This window comes from Oncorhynchus tshawytscha, linkage group LG12, assembly GCF_018296145.1.
Source record: "Oncorhynchus tshawytscha isolate Ot180627B linkage group LG12, Otsh_v2.0, whole genome shotgun sequence".
NCBI lineage: Eukaryota > Metazoa > Chordata > Actinopteri > Salmoniformes > Salmonidae > Oncorhynchus > Oncorhynchus tshawytscha.
In genome coordinates, this window is record NC_056440.1 from 74,076,600 (window position 1) to 74,096,374 (window position 19,775).

General features: G+C 39.3%; 1 pseudogene; it reads right to left on the bottom strand.

The window, feature by feature from the left end:
• Positions 1-6,417: 6,417 nt before the first annotated feature.
• Positions 6,418-19,361, bottom strand: LOC112249602 (annotated as a pseudogene).
• Positions 19,362-19,775: the final 414 nt, after the last annotated feature.

The window sequence follows — 19,775 nt, forward strand, 5'->3', positions numbered from 1 at the left end:
CAGTCCTAAGTGTTTCAGAAGTATTCATTAAGTCATGGGGATAGTAAAGTGGGGGTTGGGTCTAATGTTATTTGAGGACCTGGATCATGTGAAGTAAAGTCATTATGGGTTTCAATAAGAGCTGATGTAGCGTTTTATTTCCAGCTGAACGATCACACCACTCTCCTTTGGCGACAATGCTTTTCCTCTACTCAGGGTTAGCGGAAGAAACGTTTGGCGTGTATGTCTTAACAAATGTATTTGCATTCTTAATTAGATATCCTTTGTTATAGTGTAATTGAGCACTTCAGTGTTCATTCAGAAACTATACATTTTGAACATTTTGAAACACACTGACTATCTTTGTCCTTCATAAATGTGCCATTATCCACCGTGATATATAACACTATTATCCTGATACTGTAGCTTTCCATTATCCACCGTGATATATAACACTATTATCCTGATACTGTAGCTTTCCATTATCCACCGTGATATATAACACTGTAATATCCTGATACTGTAGCTTTCCATTATACACCGTGATATATAATACTGTATTATCCTGATACTGTAGCTTTCCATTATCCACCGTGACATATAACACTATTATCCTGATACTGTAGCTTTCCATTATCCACCGTGACATATAACACTATTATCCTGATACTGTAGCTTTCCATTATCCACCGTGATATATAACACTATTATCCTGATACTGTAGCTTTCCATTATCCACCGTGACATATAACACTATTATCCTGATACTGTAGCTTTCCATTATCCACAGTGATATATAACACTATTATCCTGATACTGTAGCTTTCCATGATCCACCGTGACATATAACACTATTATCCTGATACTGTAGCTTTCCATTATCCACAGTGATATATAACACTATTATCCTGATACTGTAGCTTTCCATTATCCACCGTGATATATAACACTATTATCCTGATACTGTAGCTTTCCATTATCCACCATGATCATATAACACCATTATCCACTGTGATATATAACACTATTATCCACCGTGATATATAACACTATTATCCTGATACTGTAGCTTTCCATTATCCACCGTGATATATAACACGATTACCCTGATACTGTAGCTTTCCATTATCAACTGTGATATATAACACAATTATTCTGATACTGTAGCTTTCCATGATCCACCGCGATATATAACACTATTATCCTGATACTGTAGCTTTCCATTATCCACCGTGATATATAACACTATTATTCTGATACTGTAGCTTTCCATTATCCACCGCGATATATAACACTATTATCCTGATACTGTAGCTTTCCATTATCCACCGTGATATATAACACTATTATTCTGATACTGTAGCTTTCCATTATCCACCGTGATATATATCATGGTGGATAATGGTGTCATATATCACAGTGGATAATGGAAAGCTACAGTATCAGAATAATAGTGTTATATATCACGGTGGATAATGGAAAGCTACAGTATCAGAATAATAGTGTCATATATCACAGTGGATAATGGAAAGCTACAGTATCAGGATAATACACTTATATCACGGTGGATAATGGTGTCATATATCACAGTGGATAATGGAAAGCTACAGTATCAGAATAATACACTTATAATAATAGTGTTATATATCATGCTGGATAATAGTGTTATTACACCATTATCCACCGTGATATAACAGTGTATTATTCTGATTCCTTAGCTTTCCAAAAAGGAAAGCCCAAACATCCATTTGATCAGATTTCAAATCCTCAACAAAAACAAATTGAAAGGAACAAGTTGTGAGATATTGTAGCATATCCACTAGCTTTATTATTCATTAAAAATATATCACAATCGAAGATGTATTAGATGTAGACATTTTAAGCACCCATTTCAAAATGCACAAGAAGCATGAAATGCAGTTTAAGGCAGGATTTTCTTTTGGGTAGTTAAAACTGGAAGCTTATGGTGGTTAATATTTCATCTTCAGATTTCGGAGTATTATAGGATCGTGGTTGGATCATGATGGCGATCACTTCTTCAATGCTGCAGTCATCTCAGGAACAGCCTACAAGTACAAACAGTTCTCATACCCCTGACAGTTTCATTGGCAACAACAACAAATGACACATCCATTGTCTTTGACTGTTATCTGAAATCAAAGTGTACGTAAACACATGTAAGATGAGAACTATTGTCACAGTTCTGGACCTGCCTGTTATTATTATCTCTACTTACCCATCACTTCAGCAGAATATTACTAACTTAAACACCTAGTCACCAACACCGGCCGATCACACGCAACGACACTGGTTAATAAATGATGAGCCAAACAAATGGAAAAAGCCACTAGGCTTTCACTTCTCACAAAGGGTCCCTCTTGAAGAGTCTGGCAAAGCTTGGGAGCTGGATCTGGATCTGCCACCTACGTATTTATGCCTAAACAAGAAGGTAGAAGTGCTGCCTGGAACCCTGTGGCGCTGAGCCCTGCCAAAGTTACCTGAACATGTCAATTAGGAGTGAATAGGTGAAGAGAAACACAGAATCAATATGAAAGCCAACACCAGGCAGTCCCCTTAGTTTAACTATCAAGTAGTTTCTGTTAAGGTTGAGGAGTGGAAGTTACTCTCTGAGCAGGAGGTCCTCTCATGAACTATCCACTGATACATTCACAAGTTCAATAATTCAGTACATCTGCTTTTTCATTAGGTGGAGTAATATACAGTTCCAAATGGTTCCTATTCTATCAATCACAATAACTGATTTACCAGGTTTGGATTCAGGCACTCAGAGAAATGTTTACAGTCGGAGAGAGTAAGAACTTAACTGCATATTCATTTAAACATGATTTCACTCAGTGTTATTTTAGGCTAATCCCAGAAACCTAGTTAATGGATTGTAACTGAATAAGGCACAACTCAGTAAGGCACAAGGTCTCTAGAAGTTTTGCTTTCTGAGATTAAACAACTGAATAATATTCAAATGTATGAGAGGGAAAACCAGACATTAACATTGCCTTTAAAACAGGTTAAATAGATGGCTGCACCACCAAGCTAATGAATCCCCATTATTTAAGACTGAACGGCAAATGGAAGGTGTCTTTTAATGATTTATCATGATAAACCAAACTATTCAATTCATTTTATCAAACTCATTTATAGAACCCCTTGTACATCAACAGTTGTCACAAAATGCTTTTACAATGAATGACATTATTACACAGGAATACTTTTAATGAGCGTCTAACTGACAGCCTGGGCCTCTGATCACAGGAAATGGCTTGTGGGAGGTCTCTAGTGAACCAGGAAGTGCCTCAATGACACAATCAGAGAAGAAGAAGAGTGAATTAACAGTGACCATTAGACATTTCCCTTAATAATTGAAATGTTTGAATAAAGGCTCAGAGGGAGTCAGTTTAAATGCAGTAACATTAGTCGATCAGTCGTTGATGTGTCTTATTACAGCGTCATTAACTGAGGAGGAAATCTAAGATATCACCTCTTTCTTGCGCTTTTCAAATGTGTTTTGCTATTGTATACTTAAGCAATAAGGCACGAGGGGGTGTGGTATATGGCCAATATACCACGGCTAAGGGATGTTCTTAAGTACGACGCAATGCAGCGTGCCTGGATACAGCCCTTAGCCGTGGTATATTGGCCATATACAACAAACCCCTGAGGTGCCTTATTGTTAGTATAAAACAGGTTACCAACCTAATTAGAGTAGTAAAAATACATGTTTTTTCATACCTGTGGTATACGGTCTGATCAGCTAATCAGCATTCAGGGCTTGAACCAGCCAGTTTATAATAATTTATAGCTAATTAAGGACCTATGTAACGCTTGTCTTCTTCCTCTGAGGAGGAGTAGGAGAGATCGGACCAATACGCAGCGTGATAGGTGTCCATAATTCTACTTTATTTACATGAACACCAGAAAACAAAATAACTAGAGAATGAAATGAAACTAAATGAAACAGTCCTGTACGGTGACAAACACTAAATAGAAAACAATCACCCACAACTCAAAGGTGAAACCAGGCTACCTAAATATGGTTCTCAATCAGGGACAACGATTGACAGCTGCCTCTGATTGAGAACCATACCAGGCCAAACACAGAAATACCAAAACATAGAAAAAGGAACATAGACAACCCACCCAACTCACGCCCTGACCATACTAAAACAAAGACATAACAAAATAACTAAGGTCAGAACGTGACAACCTAATTCAGTCAAAACCAATGTTATGTTTGCTTTTATCAGGAAACCACTTTTGGTAGAATAAGGTCCATATTATTAATATAACAAATACACATCGTATTAATAAACCTATTTTAAATCCTCCTGAGGGTACTAGATGAATGACTCTTAAAGGAGAGATGGACAGGGTGTGACAGGGATCTGTAACGATGGCATGAGGGTGTGATGGATATTTCCCTCAAGACTCCTCACCACAATTTACCCATCAGGACTAAGCAGATCTCAAGTACATGAACACTGACACTTTAAATGCTGTCATGAATTAGAAATACTGGGCACTATACAGGTTAAATCCAGTGTATCAGTGTTGACTTGGATAACACTCATAGCACTTCACTAAACCTTTACAGGGTGTGGTGTACAATAATACTTCATTTAGCCAATGCTGAAGATCTAGGTCCACCTCCTTAAGATGAACTAAATATCTACCTCCATATAGGGATTCATTTCACACCTTTAGTATCACAATATCTAATCGTGTCATCATTGACAGTCTTACCTTGAAGAGATCCTCCGCCAAACCGTATTCAGCTACCTGGAAAATAGGTGCCTCTGGATCTTTGTTGATGGCAACGATTATCTAGAAATGAAACACAAAAACACGTGTCACAGTTCGTCTCAGTACGTGTACTAACCTGTCCTCTGAATGAAAATGCAAAGCGGTATGCATACTGTACATGGATTGCCTCAGAATTTTAATGGAGGCTAAACCAAACACTTAAATCACAAATTAAAGATGCATTGCTATGTAAACTGATGATCCACATCCTAAAGCAGTGAGTCAGCATCCGGCATTAGGACAATATCAGTCACTATGATGAGAATCAAAATTAAGTTTAAAAAAAAGAAAAGAAAAAGAACAAAATAAAATGAAGTTGTATTACCATCCCTTACTACTCTCTCATGTTATTTATACACACACACACTATGCTTTCATTACATATTGCATAGATTGTTAAAGCAGCAAACAGACAAACCCAAATTAGCTGCACTTAAGTGATGTCACATGAATGTATTTTTTTTAAGTGGATGAAAGTGATTTTATAAACAGCTCTGTGACATCAAGCGGCTGGATATACGTAGAAGCAGAGTAAACCTCATACAAAACAAATAGATATGGGACTATGGCTGCATAATAGTACATAATACTGTGGTCTGACACATTCAGAACACATCCCACACAAGACACTCTCCTCTTAAGAAGCAAGAGAGAAAATACAAATAAATTATACATCATTCTTTAAAAAGCTTCTTCGGGTTCCCTTTTAAAACATACTTCTTAAGTGCACGGGATCCCGGAGCAGATATCTCGCCTTGGTGGAAGAAATCCACTCAGGAGACTGTTGTCATGGCTACGAAAGAGTTTCTCCATTTTACATTTACATAAAACAGTTCTCTTCCAGGGACAGATGTATTCTGCCCTCCACTTGTTGTAAAAGTGGGTCAACTACAGTGAAAAAAGAGGAATACAAATAAGAAAAAGTACTCTGACCAAGTTCATTCAAATCCTTCTCAAATATAGACATTCTGAAAGAGTGAATTGCTGTAATACTATTAATGAGGTAAATTGGTGCAGTTGTATGACACCCATTTTGGCTTTTTCAAATCAGCCTATACAGTAACAGTGTTAACTGGACTGATTATTGGAATGGGTGACCTTTATACTTTCAGATAACTTGAAGATATCAAATGATTGACTGAAGATAAACATTTTAAAAAACAGTTTCAAAGAGTTGTAAATGATTTTAAATGAATTAACACGTTTTAACATTAATACAATTTATTTTAAATCAATATGACATTTAATCAGTATCCCCATTGTTTTACTGTATGTATGTCTTTACTTGTTAATCCATCACTGTGCAAATTCTATAAAAGGCTGTAGAATAAGCTTAGCTAAATGAAATTGTGATAAACATGAGGGTGAGAAGTATTTATCACTCTCCTGGTGACAAGGCGCTACATCACAAAGAGCTCAAAATAATTTAATTAAATAAATCAACACCACAGTTAATTTAGCAATCAGACGCACAAGTCCTATAACTATATGTACTTATGCATGACTTGCGACAGCAAGAATCAGCAAAAAAACATGTTTTAAAAAGCACAACTTGCTTCAAAAATATCTTGCTGTATAAAACACACCCTGTAATAGAAAAATTCAGAACATCTTGCATCCTCAAATATATAAATATATTTATTTTTTTCATCAATAGAACAAATCTATTTACATTTGTTTAAATGAGAAGTATTATCCACAAGTAACAACACAGCTATACCACAGTAATACCACTAGCTTATTTAGACTGCTTAGTTTGATGTGTGTGATGTGGTGTTCTTCATCCCAGCCAGGTGCTGAATAGCTCCAGAGATGCCCACTGCGATGTAGAGTTCCTGGAAATAAAACATAATACATTATTATATACTGACTGGCCATTTTATCAAAAATGTCATTCATATAACAAAAAATGTATATTATTGCAATAATACTACACAGACATAAATAAATAAAATACATCAGATTTCAAGTTTTAATAAACAGAGTTATTGTAGGGAGAACAAAAAATATATATTCTGAAAAAAAATAAGTCTCAACCAAATGAATGAAAAGGTTTGGCCACAATATAATATGTAAAGACTATTGATTTAACCATTACTTTTCAACAACTTAAAATGAGAAGATGATGCGTGTTTTCACACATACATAGACAGCATGGCAATCAGAGAATCCCTATGACCAAAGCCTTACGAGATAGGCTCTCCTAACCAGTAGTTGCAGTGACCATAAGTGACCAACACCAGAACCACAAACTGAACTCCAATCCCCCGGAACCATTTCCACCATACTCTGACCCGGTAGGCAGTCAATTCCTGACCATACATCTCAATGGTTTTGACCAGTGTGGTCCTTTAGGGTGTCTGACAGCCAGAGTGTGGGGGCCTGGGCCCCTGGCTGCAACATTACTATCCATTCTCCAGGGAGCAGCACATCAATTGCTTTCAGCTAAATGCACTCACATATGAATATTTCAGTAGGATTTAATGTTTCAGCTGCAGCCCCAGAGGAACAGAGCATCAATTTGTGAACACAGTTCTCCCGGAGCTAAAAGCCAGGCCGGATAATACAGTATGAAAGGCACTGTCAATCCAGAGGCCTTTTTTCCCCCCAGACTGTGAGAGAGAAAATAAAAAATAGAAAAGCTTCTCCCCGTTAGCCTCCAAGTAGGTCCCCAGCTGGGTATAAACAGCTTTCTGAAAGTTTTCCACTACAAACTGCTAGACTTGGGGGGGTCATTTAGCCCTGGATGTTTTTAAAGTATATGTAGGGAGAGGAGGAGAATGGCCAGACGATTTGCCAAGCTTGGGCAGTTTTTCCCTCTTCTTCTGCCTGTCTGTCTGCTTGCCTGTCTGGTGTTTGGTCTCTCCACAGCTGCTGTGAGCCGTGGCAGCAGGGCAGGGACTTGGTGCACTCGCTGGCCTGTTAATAAAATCCCCCAAAGTGATGCTGAAACCCAGTGGTTCACACAGCACAGCTCCCCTCAGGTGTGAGAACACAAGCTCCTGTACACACAGCCAGATTGTGACACAACGGAATTAATCAACCAGGTGATCACGGGATGCTGCTGTGTGCAAACAGACAGCAAAGGACAACAGGTTGGCTAACGATACTAAATACTGTTAGACTGGCTCGGTGGCATCTCACTGGTTTGACAGAAGAATCTATGATATTCAATGCCTTGAAAAGCATATGAAAAAACAGTAAAAGTGGTCCCACTAGAAGTCTTTATTTTGTTATATTTCTACTGTTGGCCTACATGTGACAAAGCTTGTAAAGATGAGAAAATTATAAAGTCATCACTTGAAATTATTACTTTAGTCCTCTAAAATCATAAGTAAAAGACTATATCAACCTGCATCATTCAGAAACCACCAATGCCTATACAGTGCTCTCACTTAACAATAGCCTTATATTATAAATCTTTCAGTCTTTGTTCCTTATGACAAAACTTGTAACAATTGTATGTCATTATTTTAATCAATTGTTATTGTATCCCATTTCAAGTAAAATACTTAGTCTTTGTAAGTAATTAACAAGAATACAGTAATTGAAAACATTAATTTTGCCAGCGTTATCTTGACTGATACATTGAGTCAAGCGGAGGTGTTGCTCTCCTCATTTAAGTGACACGGCGTCTTGTAAAAGCCACTAATAACTTTTATCCTGATGAGTGCAGTTCATAATAAAATACACGACAACGCGTGTACCCTAAAACAGGCCACTGACAGTTACACTAATAAGGTCATAATGGCCCAGGTTCCTGAAGCCAACAATGCAGAAATGCCCGCAGGCAGCAATCAAAAATGTATCCTAATTATCATGTGAATACTGCATTACCTCTAAAGAATGATAAATTATAAATCCACAACATGGTTCCCCTCTCAGACTGGCATGAGGAAAGATGTGATTTCTTTGTGTGTGTGTGTGTGGGGGGAATATACATACATCTTTAAATATATACAGTACCAGTCAAAAGTGCACACACCTGGCTCTTTTCTACATTGTAGAATAATACTGAAGACATCAAAACTATGAAATAACACACATGGAATCATGTAGTAACCAAAAAAATGTTAAATAGATCCAAATATAATTTAGATTCTTCAAAGTTGCCACCCTTTGCACACTCTTGACATTCTCTCAATCAGCTTCACCTGGAATACTTTTCCAACAGTCTTGAAGCAGTTCCCACATATGCTGAGAACTTGCTGGCTGCCTTTCCATCAGTCTGCGGTCCAACTCATCCCAAACCATCTCAGTTGGGCTGAGGTCGGGTGATTGTGGAGGCCAAGTCATATGATGCAGCACTCCATCACTCTCCTTAATGATCAAATAGCCCTTACACAGCCTGGAGGTGTTGGGTCATTATCCTGTTGAAAAACAAATGACAGTGGGACTAAGTGCAAACCAGATGGGATGACGTATCGCTGCAGAATGCTGTGGTAGCCATGCTGGTTAAGTGTGCCTTGAATTCTAAATAAAATCACTGACAGTGTCACCAGCAAAGCACCCCCACATCACCTCCTCCATGCTACACGGTGGGAACCACACAGATCATCCGTTCACCTACTCTGCGTCTCACAAAGACACGGCGGTTGGAACCAAAAATCTCGAGTTTGGACTCAATCAGACCAAAGGACAGATTTCCACTGGCCTAATGTCCACTGCTCGGGTTTCTTAGCCCAAGCAAGTCTCTTCTTATTGGTGTCCTTTAGTAGTGGTTTCTTTGCAGCAGTCCGACCATGACGACCTGATTCACGCAGTCTCTTCTGAACAGTTGATGTTGAGATGTCTGTTACTTGAACGCTGTGAAGCATTTATTTGGGCTGCAATTTCTGAGGCTGGTCTTCCTTTCATGTGGCGGTCCAGTTTACTCTAATGAACTTGTCCTCTGCAGCAGAGGTAACTCTGGGTCTTCCTTCCCTCTGGCGGTCCAGTTTACTCTAATGAACTTGTCCTCTGCAGCAGAGGTAACTCTGGGTCTTCCTTCCCTCTGGCGGTCCAGTTTACTCTAATGAACTTGTCCTCTGCAGCAGAGGTAACTCTGGGTCTTCCTTCCCTCTGGCGGTCCAGTTTACTCTAATGAACTTATCCTCTGCAGCAGAGGTAACTCTGGGTCTTCCTTCCCTCTGGCGGTCCAGTTAACTCTAATGAACTTATCCTCTGCAGCAGAGGTAACTCTGGGTCTTCCTTCCCTCTGGCGGTCCAGTTTACTCTAATGAACTTATCCTCTGCAGCAGAGGTAACTCTGGGTCTTCCTTTCATGTGGCGGTCCAGTTAACTCTAATGAACTTATCCTCTGCAGCAGAGGTAACTCTGGGTCTTCCTTTCATGTGGCGGTCCAGTTAACTCTAATGAACTTATCCTCTGCAGCAGAGGTAACTCTGGGTCTTCCTTCCCTCTGGCGGTCTTCATGAGAGCCAGTTTATTCATAGTGCTTGATGGTTTTTGTGACTGCACTGACTGACCTTCATGTCTTAAAATAATGATGGAATGTTGTTTCCTCTTTGGTTATTTGAGCTGTTCTTGCCATAATATGGACTTTTACCAAATAGGGCTATCTTCTGTATACCACCCCTACATTGTCACAACAGATTGGCTCAAATGCATTAGGGAAAGAAATTCCACAAATTAACAAGGCACACCTGTTAATTGAAATGCATTCCAGGTGTCTACCTCATGAAGAAAACCCCTTGAATGAGTAGGTGAGTCCAAACTTGACTGGTACTGTATATATAATATTACTGTAAATAGTATATTACATTTGTTAACATCAATTATATTTCCAGTGACCTTATTTGTTTTGAATATTAATTGCAATACACAAGCAATGAATGGTTACTGGTTTAGGATGTTGCATATCATACCCTTCTGTGATTGTACACAATGTAAACAGGAAACAACAATATTGGCAGAGTTGTCCATTTTGAGGGGCAGGGTAGACTCACAGCACTTAAGTCTCCTTCCTAATGGGACTGGTAAATCATTTAAGACCTTAAAAATCAGCCATTAACTACATTACAGCCGCTTCAGACTGCCCTAATGGGGGTCTGATGACAGATGGGATATCCTTGTCGTGAGCCAAATGACCAATTTAGCCTTTTTAAGCTTATTCAATTTAAAATAATGTCACAATACAGAGTATTGTCACACATTGTGATTTTGTTTGTATTGTTTCGGATAACAAGTGTGTGCTTGCCTGTATTAATTCCCTTTAACCTGATGTAGCAGGCATAAGAGAAGCGCCTGAGCGGAGTTCCCACATTTGGTTTTCAGCGGAAAAGGAAGCTAGGTTGAAAATAGCTGTATTCCTGAAAACTGGAATATGCAACTCGACTCAGGATAATTCCCTTTGCTGTGAGGGGTCTGTCTTGTGGCTTGTTGGCTTTGCCAAAACATACACAGCCTCCGCAGAGTCTTGGCACACACACACACACCCAAATCCACACAAATCTGCTAACTAACACACTGTACACACAATTGAATGCAGGAGACAGATAGGCCATCTTTGGAACATCAAGATCGAGAAAATACAGAGCATTCAGAAAGTATTCAGACCCTTTGACTTTTTCCACATTTTGTTATGTTAGACTTATTCTAAAATTGAATTAAATATATATATATTTTTTAAATGTCCTCATCTACGCACAATACCCCATAATGACAAAACGAAAACAGGTTTTTAGAAATGTTTGCAAATTACAATTTTTTTAAAAACAGAAATATCTTATTTACATAAGTATTCAGACCCTTTGCTATGAGACTCGAAATTGAGCTCCTGTTTCCATTGATCACCCTTGAGATGTTTCTACAATTGATTGGAGTCCAGCTGTGGTACATTCAATTGATGTGACATGATTTGGAAAGGCACACACCTGTCTATACAAGGTCCCACAGTTGAAAGTGCATGTTAGAGCAAAAATCAAGCCATGAGGCCTAAGGAATTGTCCGTAGAGCTCCGAGACAGGATTGTGTCGAGGCACAGATCTGGGGAAGGGTACCAAAAAATGTCTGCAGCATCGAAGGTCCCCAAGAACACAATGGCTTCCATCATTCTTAAATGGAAGAAGTTTATAGCCACCAAGACCCTTCCTAGAACTGGCCGCTCGGCCAAACTGAGCAATCAGGGGAGAAGAGCCTTGGACAGGGAGGTGAAAAAGAACCTGATGGTCACTCTCACAGAGCTGCAGAGTTCCTCTGTTGAGATGGGAGAACCTTCCAGAAGGACAACCATCTCCACAGCACTCCAACAATCAGGCCTTTATGGTAGTGGCCAGACTGAAGCCACTCCTCAGTAAAAGGCACATGACTACCTTGGAGTTTTCCAAAAGTCACCTAAAAACTCTCAGACCATGAAAAACAAGATTCTCTGATCTGATGAAACCAAGATTGAACTCTTTGTCCTGAATGCCAAGCGTCACGTCTGGAGGAAACCTGGCACCATCCCGACGGTGAAGCACGGTGGTAGCTGCATCATGGTGTGGGGATGTTTTTCAGCAGCAGGGACTGGGAGACTAGTCAGGATCGAGGGAAAGACGACCGGAGAAAATTACTAAGAGATCCTTGATGAAAACCTGCTCCAGAGAAGAATGGGAGAAACGCCCAAAATACAGGTGCGCCAAGCTTGTAGCGTCATACCCAAGACGACTCGACGCTGCAATCGCTGCCAAAGGTGCTTCAAAGTACTGAGTAAATGTGATGTAAAAAAAAGTTTTACATACACTACCATTCAAAAGTTTGAGGTTACTTACAAATTCTAGTTTTTGAATGAAAAGCACATTATTTGTCCATTAAAATAACATAAAATTGATCAGAAATACAGTGTAGACATTGTTAATTTTGTAAATGACTATTGTTGTAAATGACTAGATTTTAAATGGAATAGGCGTAGAGGCCCATTATCAGCAACCATCATGCCATCGCAGCTTCATTAAATAGTACCCACAAAACAGTCTCAACGTCAACTGTGAAGAGACGACTCCGGGATGCTGGCCTTCTAGGCAGAGTTGCAAATAAAAAGCCATATCTCAGACTGGCCAATAAAAAGAAAAGATGAAGATGGGCAGAAGAACAGACACTGGACAGAGGAACTCTGCCTAGAAGGCCAGCATCCCGGAGTCGCCTCTTCACTGTTGACATTGAGACTGGTGTTCTGCGGGTACTATTTAATGAAGCTGCCAGTTGAGGACTTGTGAGGCGTCTGTTTCTCAAACTAGACACTAATACACTTGTCCTCTTGCTCAGTGGTGCACTGGGGCCTCCTACTCCTCTTTCTATTCTGGTTAGAGCCCGTTTGCGCTGTTCTGTGAAGGGAGTAATACACAGCGCTGTACCAGATCTTCAGTTTCTTAGCAATTTCTCGCATCGAATAGACTTCATTTCTCAGAACAAGAATAGACTGACGAGTTTCTTTCTGGGCATTTTAAGCCTGTAATCGAACCCACAAAGGCTGATGCACCAGATACTCAACTAGCCTAAAGAAGGCCAGTTTTATTGCTTCTTAAATCAGCACGACAGTTTTCAGCTGTGCTAACAATTGCAAAAGGGTTTTCTAATGATCAATTAGCCTTTTAAAATGATAAACTTGGATTAACTGACAACGTGCCATTGGAACACAGGAGTGATGGTTGCTGACAATTGGCCTCTGTATGCCTATGTAGATATTCCATTTCAATCTGCCGTTTCCAGCTACAATAGTCATTTACAACATTAACAATGTCTGCACTGTATTTCTGATCAATTTTATGTTATTCTAATGGACAAAAAAAGTGCTTTTCTTTCAAAAACAAGGACATTTCTAGGTGACCCCAAACTTTTGAATGGTAGTGTATATACAGTTGCAAAACTGTCTAAAACCCTGTTTTTGCTTTGTCATTATGGTGTATTGTGTGTAGATTGAGGGGGGGGGGGAACAATTTATTCCATTTTAGAATAAGGCTGTAACAAAATGTGGAAAAAGTCAAGGGGTCTGAATACTTTCTGAATGAACTGTAGGCTAATGAAGGTCAGCAAAAGTGCACATACAGTTCAATTAAAGTCATTCAACATGACCAAACATAATTACATTTGTAATCCAAAATAACTAAATTAAAATATAATTTTACAGAACTTTTAATATGATAGTGTGATGCTGAAAAACTGAAACATAATCATATACAATTTATTAAAGTTATGTTATTATTTTCTTGTCAGGTTGCTCACTAAGAAATATTGTACGTTGGTTTCTGCTGTGACACAGTGAAATAACAGAGACAATAAAAGGATGTGTGTTGTATCACTTACAGGTGCTACAATCTTGCCAGTTTGGCCGACCTGCATGTCATTGGGGACGTAGCCAGCATCCACAGCAGCTCTGGAAGCCCCCACTGCATTCACAACATACAGCAGGTGATTAATACACATGATCATACCACGCAGTTACACACAGATAACTGACCTCACACTCTTTCCACTGTCCCTCACACATGCACCCACTCACTCTCAAAGATTCTCTCTCCTTCTCTCTGATGTACACACACACATGATTCTCCTCTCCTTCTCTCTGATGTACACACACATCACCCACTCACTCAAAGATTCTCTCTCTCCTTCTCTCTGATGTACACACACATGCACCCACTCACTCTCAAAGATTCTCTCTCTCCTTCTCTCTGATGTACACACACATGCACCCACTCACTCTCAAAGATTCTCTCTCCTTCTCTCTGATGTACACACACATGCACCCACTCACTCTCAAAGATTCTCTCTCTCCTTCTCTCTGATGTACACACACATGGTTATTTATACCTGCAGCACCCATTTTGTCAGCGAGGTCGTACAGTAGTTTGATGTTCTCACCGCTCTCCAGCCCTCGTCCTAATGGGACAAAGAAATCAAGTGCTTGGTCACAATGACCTAACAGAATGAGAGGCCAGGGAATGTGAATGACACATTGGCTGAAGCAGTCAGACAGTGTAAAGCTAAGCCCTTTCCTCCGGACACCACCACTTTGGCACTAGTGAGCTCTGGTCGATCGCTCTTGGTCAGGCTCTGCTTAAGTCATTCTGACATCCCCGCAGGTGAGGGTGAGGCAACTGCAACAGAACGGACAGACATAACTAAAAATCAATCTCAAAACTCAGTCAAATTAAATGTGCAAAATATTCTTTACACTTGCATCTGAATATGCTGCTCGGGAGCCATAATCAGGTATTGAAAACATTACTGTTATGATGAGAGACAGAGAAAGGTTACTGAGTGGCGCTGCTGTCAACAGTGTAATGGAAGAGTACTGTACCCTGTTCAGTAGCAGCACTGCCTCCCTCCGCAGCAGCAGGTTCAAAGGAAGTTCCCCTCACTGTGAACACCTTGACTTTCTCATTGCACTTCACTGTGGCCAGGGCATTACCTGTAGTACAGACACCACGTAAAGTAACACCACATACAATGTGTTTGCTTGGTTATATTGGAATATATTCTTAGAGCAAAAAAACGCAATAAGAAAAAGTATTTAGAAGAATTTGGTGATTCAATTAAGCTTTTGCATTGTTGGTTATTTTCTGATAAATGCCACTGTCTGTTTTATATGCGATGCAATTCAGGCCATTCTAAAAAATACAATGACAAATGTTCACAGTAATAATTAAAAACATGAAAGAACAGACTTGCATTGTAATTATTTGCATTGTAAGAACTTGCATTGTATGAAGCTAGGGCGGTTCCTGGCATAGGCATTGTGTATTACTAATTGGACTGTCTGACAACACCAAAACATCCAAGTGTAAGACCTTTGTCTGGCAAAAATGCAGCAGCAAAATGGTTAAAAAAACAACAACAAAAACACTGAATTTCCAACCAGGAAGAGTCAGGCTCTTGCCAAAGTTTAAGTGGATCATTTTAATCAGACCCATCTATATTTTATGATTATAATGTGCCCAATCAAAATATGATCTGAGCTTATTCTTCTTCAGGGAGGCTTTTAGGCTTTCAGACTGACAGCTGGGATGACCAGGGTGGATCTCTGTAGTCATTAAGAGGTCAGAAACAACAACATGAACTACTATAGCCTCATCACTTTACTAATGAATATAGAACAATCATCTCCATTTAACCCTGACCCCAGCCCATTAGCAGAGCACTACACCAATACTGAAATCTATCTAATCATTTATTCTGCTGCTTACGTATGCATTATAGGTAGTGCTAAGAACAGGCCTGCAGCGAAAATAAACTATGTTGTAATGCATAATAATTAGTGTGCTTACAAAATATTTGGGGTCATTTTATACCTCAATGGAATAGTTGTTAATTATAAAAGATATTGCAACAGGAATCTCACCAGCGTAAATGGTTCTAACGAAGGTGTCTTGAGATTTGACCTTGGTGATGTCAGAGAGTTACAACATCCAGCTTGGCTGACACTCTGGGAAGGAGATTCTGTTGAGCATAATACGGTATTGAGATGATATTCTTTAATTCAACCATATCACCCTGTGGATCTCTCAGGACACAGAGGTGATGGGGAGGTTGATTGTTTTAAAATGGGAATGTTTGTCAACATTTTAAGGACTTGGCAAAGTTTGGTACAATAAAGACCAAATTGAAACTATTACAAATAATGTGTCCCTACAGAAACAGTTTAAAGTAGATGATGTCAATAATGCTATAGTACCATGACGGATACAAACTGCCCTCTGTGAGTTGGATAAAACTAGCTTGGGCTACAGAGACTCAAATACAAAACTGTGTGAAGTTTAGCCCAAGGATGGACAATGGAATTCAAAGTCATCTTTGACAAATGATTGCTGATGATGTTTTTAGTAAAATAAATTCAATCAAATACCAGACAGTATTAGGATGCATCATCTAAAACACATTCATCTACTCAGGGAAATCGAGACCAGACAACCCAGCCTCAGTCAATATGAGTTGGATTACAATACATAAGATATTGTTTAATGCATCCTAATTCAATAGAAATACCATTAGATCAGCAAGTTGACAGTTCTATTGCAGAATGACAGATTACTGGGGTAGTAATTGAGGGGTAGTACTACACTTACTGGGTAAAATTGGAAGGAAAAAAACAACTTTCAGAAGCATTAAAGCATAATGTTTAAAAATGGTAAATCAGATCAACTAGATGTTGCTATGATGATAAAATGCACTATAATTCATGCATGTCTGGATACATAATAAACTTCCCATGATAAGGAAGGACTTGATCATTATACAGCTATTAATAATATGGAGGAAATGCAGACATGTGACCACTGTTGTGTTACAGTCAGTAACTCACCTTCCCAAAAGCAGAAGCTCCTGCACAGATGTGTGTGAAGTTGAACTGTTTCTGGGAAGCAAGAATCAAAGGAGTCAATTCCTCTGTATGGAGAAAAGAGGACCAGGGTTAAAGTACATATTTAGACCAAAAGGAAGTATCATGCCATTCCATCATTCCAACAGTAAATATCATCTAAACATCTCCGGCATCTGTATTTGAACTAAGCATATCCACACAGACCTCAGAACGTAACAAAACTATCCCATCCCAGAATGGTAACAGTCCTTTGTAGCAGTCATGTTGAGCCACTAGAATCTTCTTGACCCCCTGGACTTTACTGATCTGGTCTGCAACCTGCTAAAGAAGAATCCAACACAGAAATAAACAGTTAACCATATCAGCCAGCTGTATATCATGAAAGAGCTACATTGAACTGCACAAGTGTGACATATGTATGAAATACCACATTAAAACATAACTTCCATTGATGTATGACTGAACAGCTGTTATGGCAGGAGTAGCCAACCATCCTCCAGCAGAGCTGGGCTATTGTGCAAGCCTTCCTGAAACACACCTGATTCTACCCACCAGAATCACAATTAGTCTAGCTGAATTAGGTGCATTAGTGTAGGGTTGAAGCAAAATTTGGTCAAAATTTGGTCTCTCTTGCAGAGATGTTTAATCTCAATGAGACCAACCTGGTAAAATAAAGGTAAACTTTTTAAAAATGCATGCACACTGGTAGCTCTCCAGATACGAGGGGTTGCCACCTATGTGGGGCATCGTAGTGACAGTCCTACCTTGGCACAGTTGGTTTCAGCCACCAGGCAGGTGACCTCTCCTCCCACCTTGCTGGCAGCAGTAATGATGTTCAGTGTGATGGCTTTGAGCTGGTTGTTGTTGTGCCCTGCTATTACCAGAGTACTCTGAAACCTCTGGACCAGACAGGGCTGCAGGAGAGAACACAACCAATCTCCATAATGAAACTGCTTTAAAAAAAAGACTTAGTTTAGGCCATTGCATTGACATTTCTGATTGTCAATAACTACTATTTTGGTATTTTGGCCTTGAATGATAAACTAGACAGCTGGCATAGGTTTAGGGCATATTATCAGACTGGCTCTATCAAATTAACAGTGTAAACAGTAGTGTGTACAAAGGTCAATATAAAACACACTGTGCACGACAGGGAATAAAGGCAATATGAAATACGTTTGTCGAACACCAAGGGAAGGCTTTAGCCATGTCAGGTCAACTGTGTGTTTTGTCCTCCAATATAACAAAATCACTTGCTAGTTTAGTTTAACCCAAGTCAGGTGACACACTGTACTGTAGTTAGTTATGTTGCCAAAATGTGGATCAGTTTCATGCTCCATCTACTCAGACACGATAACCGTTTATAGCTACAATGTATGTAGCTAACAGTGCAGTTGCAAATTAGAGTGAAAGTATGTTGTCGACATGCCATGTCCTGAACTGACATCAGACAGACTTCAGTCTGCCTAGCCAACTAGACGTTGGTGACAATCTGAAACGGTAGAAGAAATGGCTGCATTTGTCAACACTGGAGTTGTACTTACCAATTGTCCCAAACTTCTTCTGTTAATTGTTGTGAACATAACTGGCTAGCTTTCTAGCTAATCAGCTAAATTTTTGCTACCTATTTGTCTTGATATTGTAACGACCCTGGGTTTATAAGCGCGGAAATCGACTGTGCCGCACGAGCATGCTTTTGCGGGACAGTCGATAGCGCGCCGGACCTCAGGCTCGATGGTCGAGGGTTCGAGACCTGCTCCCTGCCTGTTTCATGACAACGTAAACAGGCAGCTGAGAGGCATCAGTTAATTCTCCACTCTTGTATCTCGCGAGAACAATGTAGTCTGATCTCTCCGCGTCTCTTTCACTTTAAACAGTGAACTCAGGAAATAGCCCTATCTAATAATTTCATTATGAATTCAAAGGCCCCTTTAAAGTGCAAAAGACCAGGGATTTATGAATGGATGTACTGTAGGATATAAAATACATGGTGTAAGCATTCCATCCATAGACATATATTTATTCCATGACATAAACATTTATATTTAATTGGAAAAATACAAGCTGATGTAAAATTATATAATGAGAGCCCTATACTCCAAAATTCCGAGACAATGAAAGGAACCTACCTACATTTTATTAATTTGATATAGGAAATAGAACAAATTCAATACAGAAACTTTGTGGATACATTTTATTTTATGTGTAACTAAAAAGCAGGTAACAGTCTAGAGTGGCTCACTGCGCTGCTCTCCTGTCCCGTCATGAAGCAGTAAAATTGTACTTCTAATGTTCCTCCAGTAGGTGTCCTTGTTGTTCTCGAGTAGATGGATGAACTGATTCACATGGTATCAGGTGTCATGACGGGTTGTCTCTGTGCATTCTCCTCTGTCCCAGGAAAAACATGCAATTTACTGCTTACTCCTGCTAATTACAATTACAATATAGGCCTAATAAAAGTGTACAGATTTAAAAAAATAATAATTAGCAGTAATTGTCAGGAAATAATACATCAACCAAAAAAGCTCACCATAAACGCAGGCAAATATCCAAGCCCCAAAATTACCTTAGAATTACCTATTGCATTCTAACAAATAACCAACTGTTTCAAAATAAATAAAACATTTCGAAATACTTAATTCTTTAAAATCTCTAGCGAGACTTGATATGACAGTGGGAA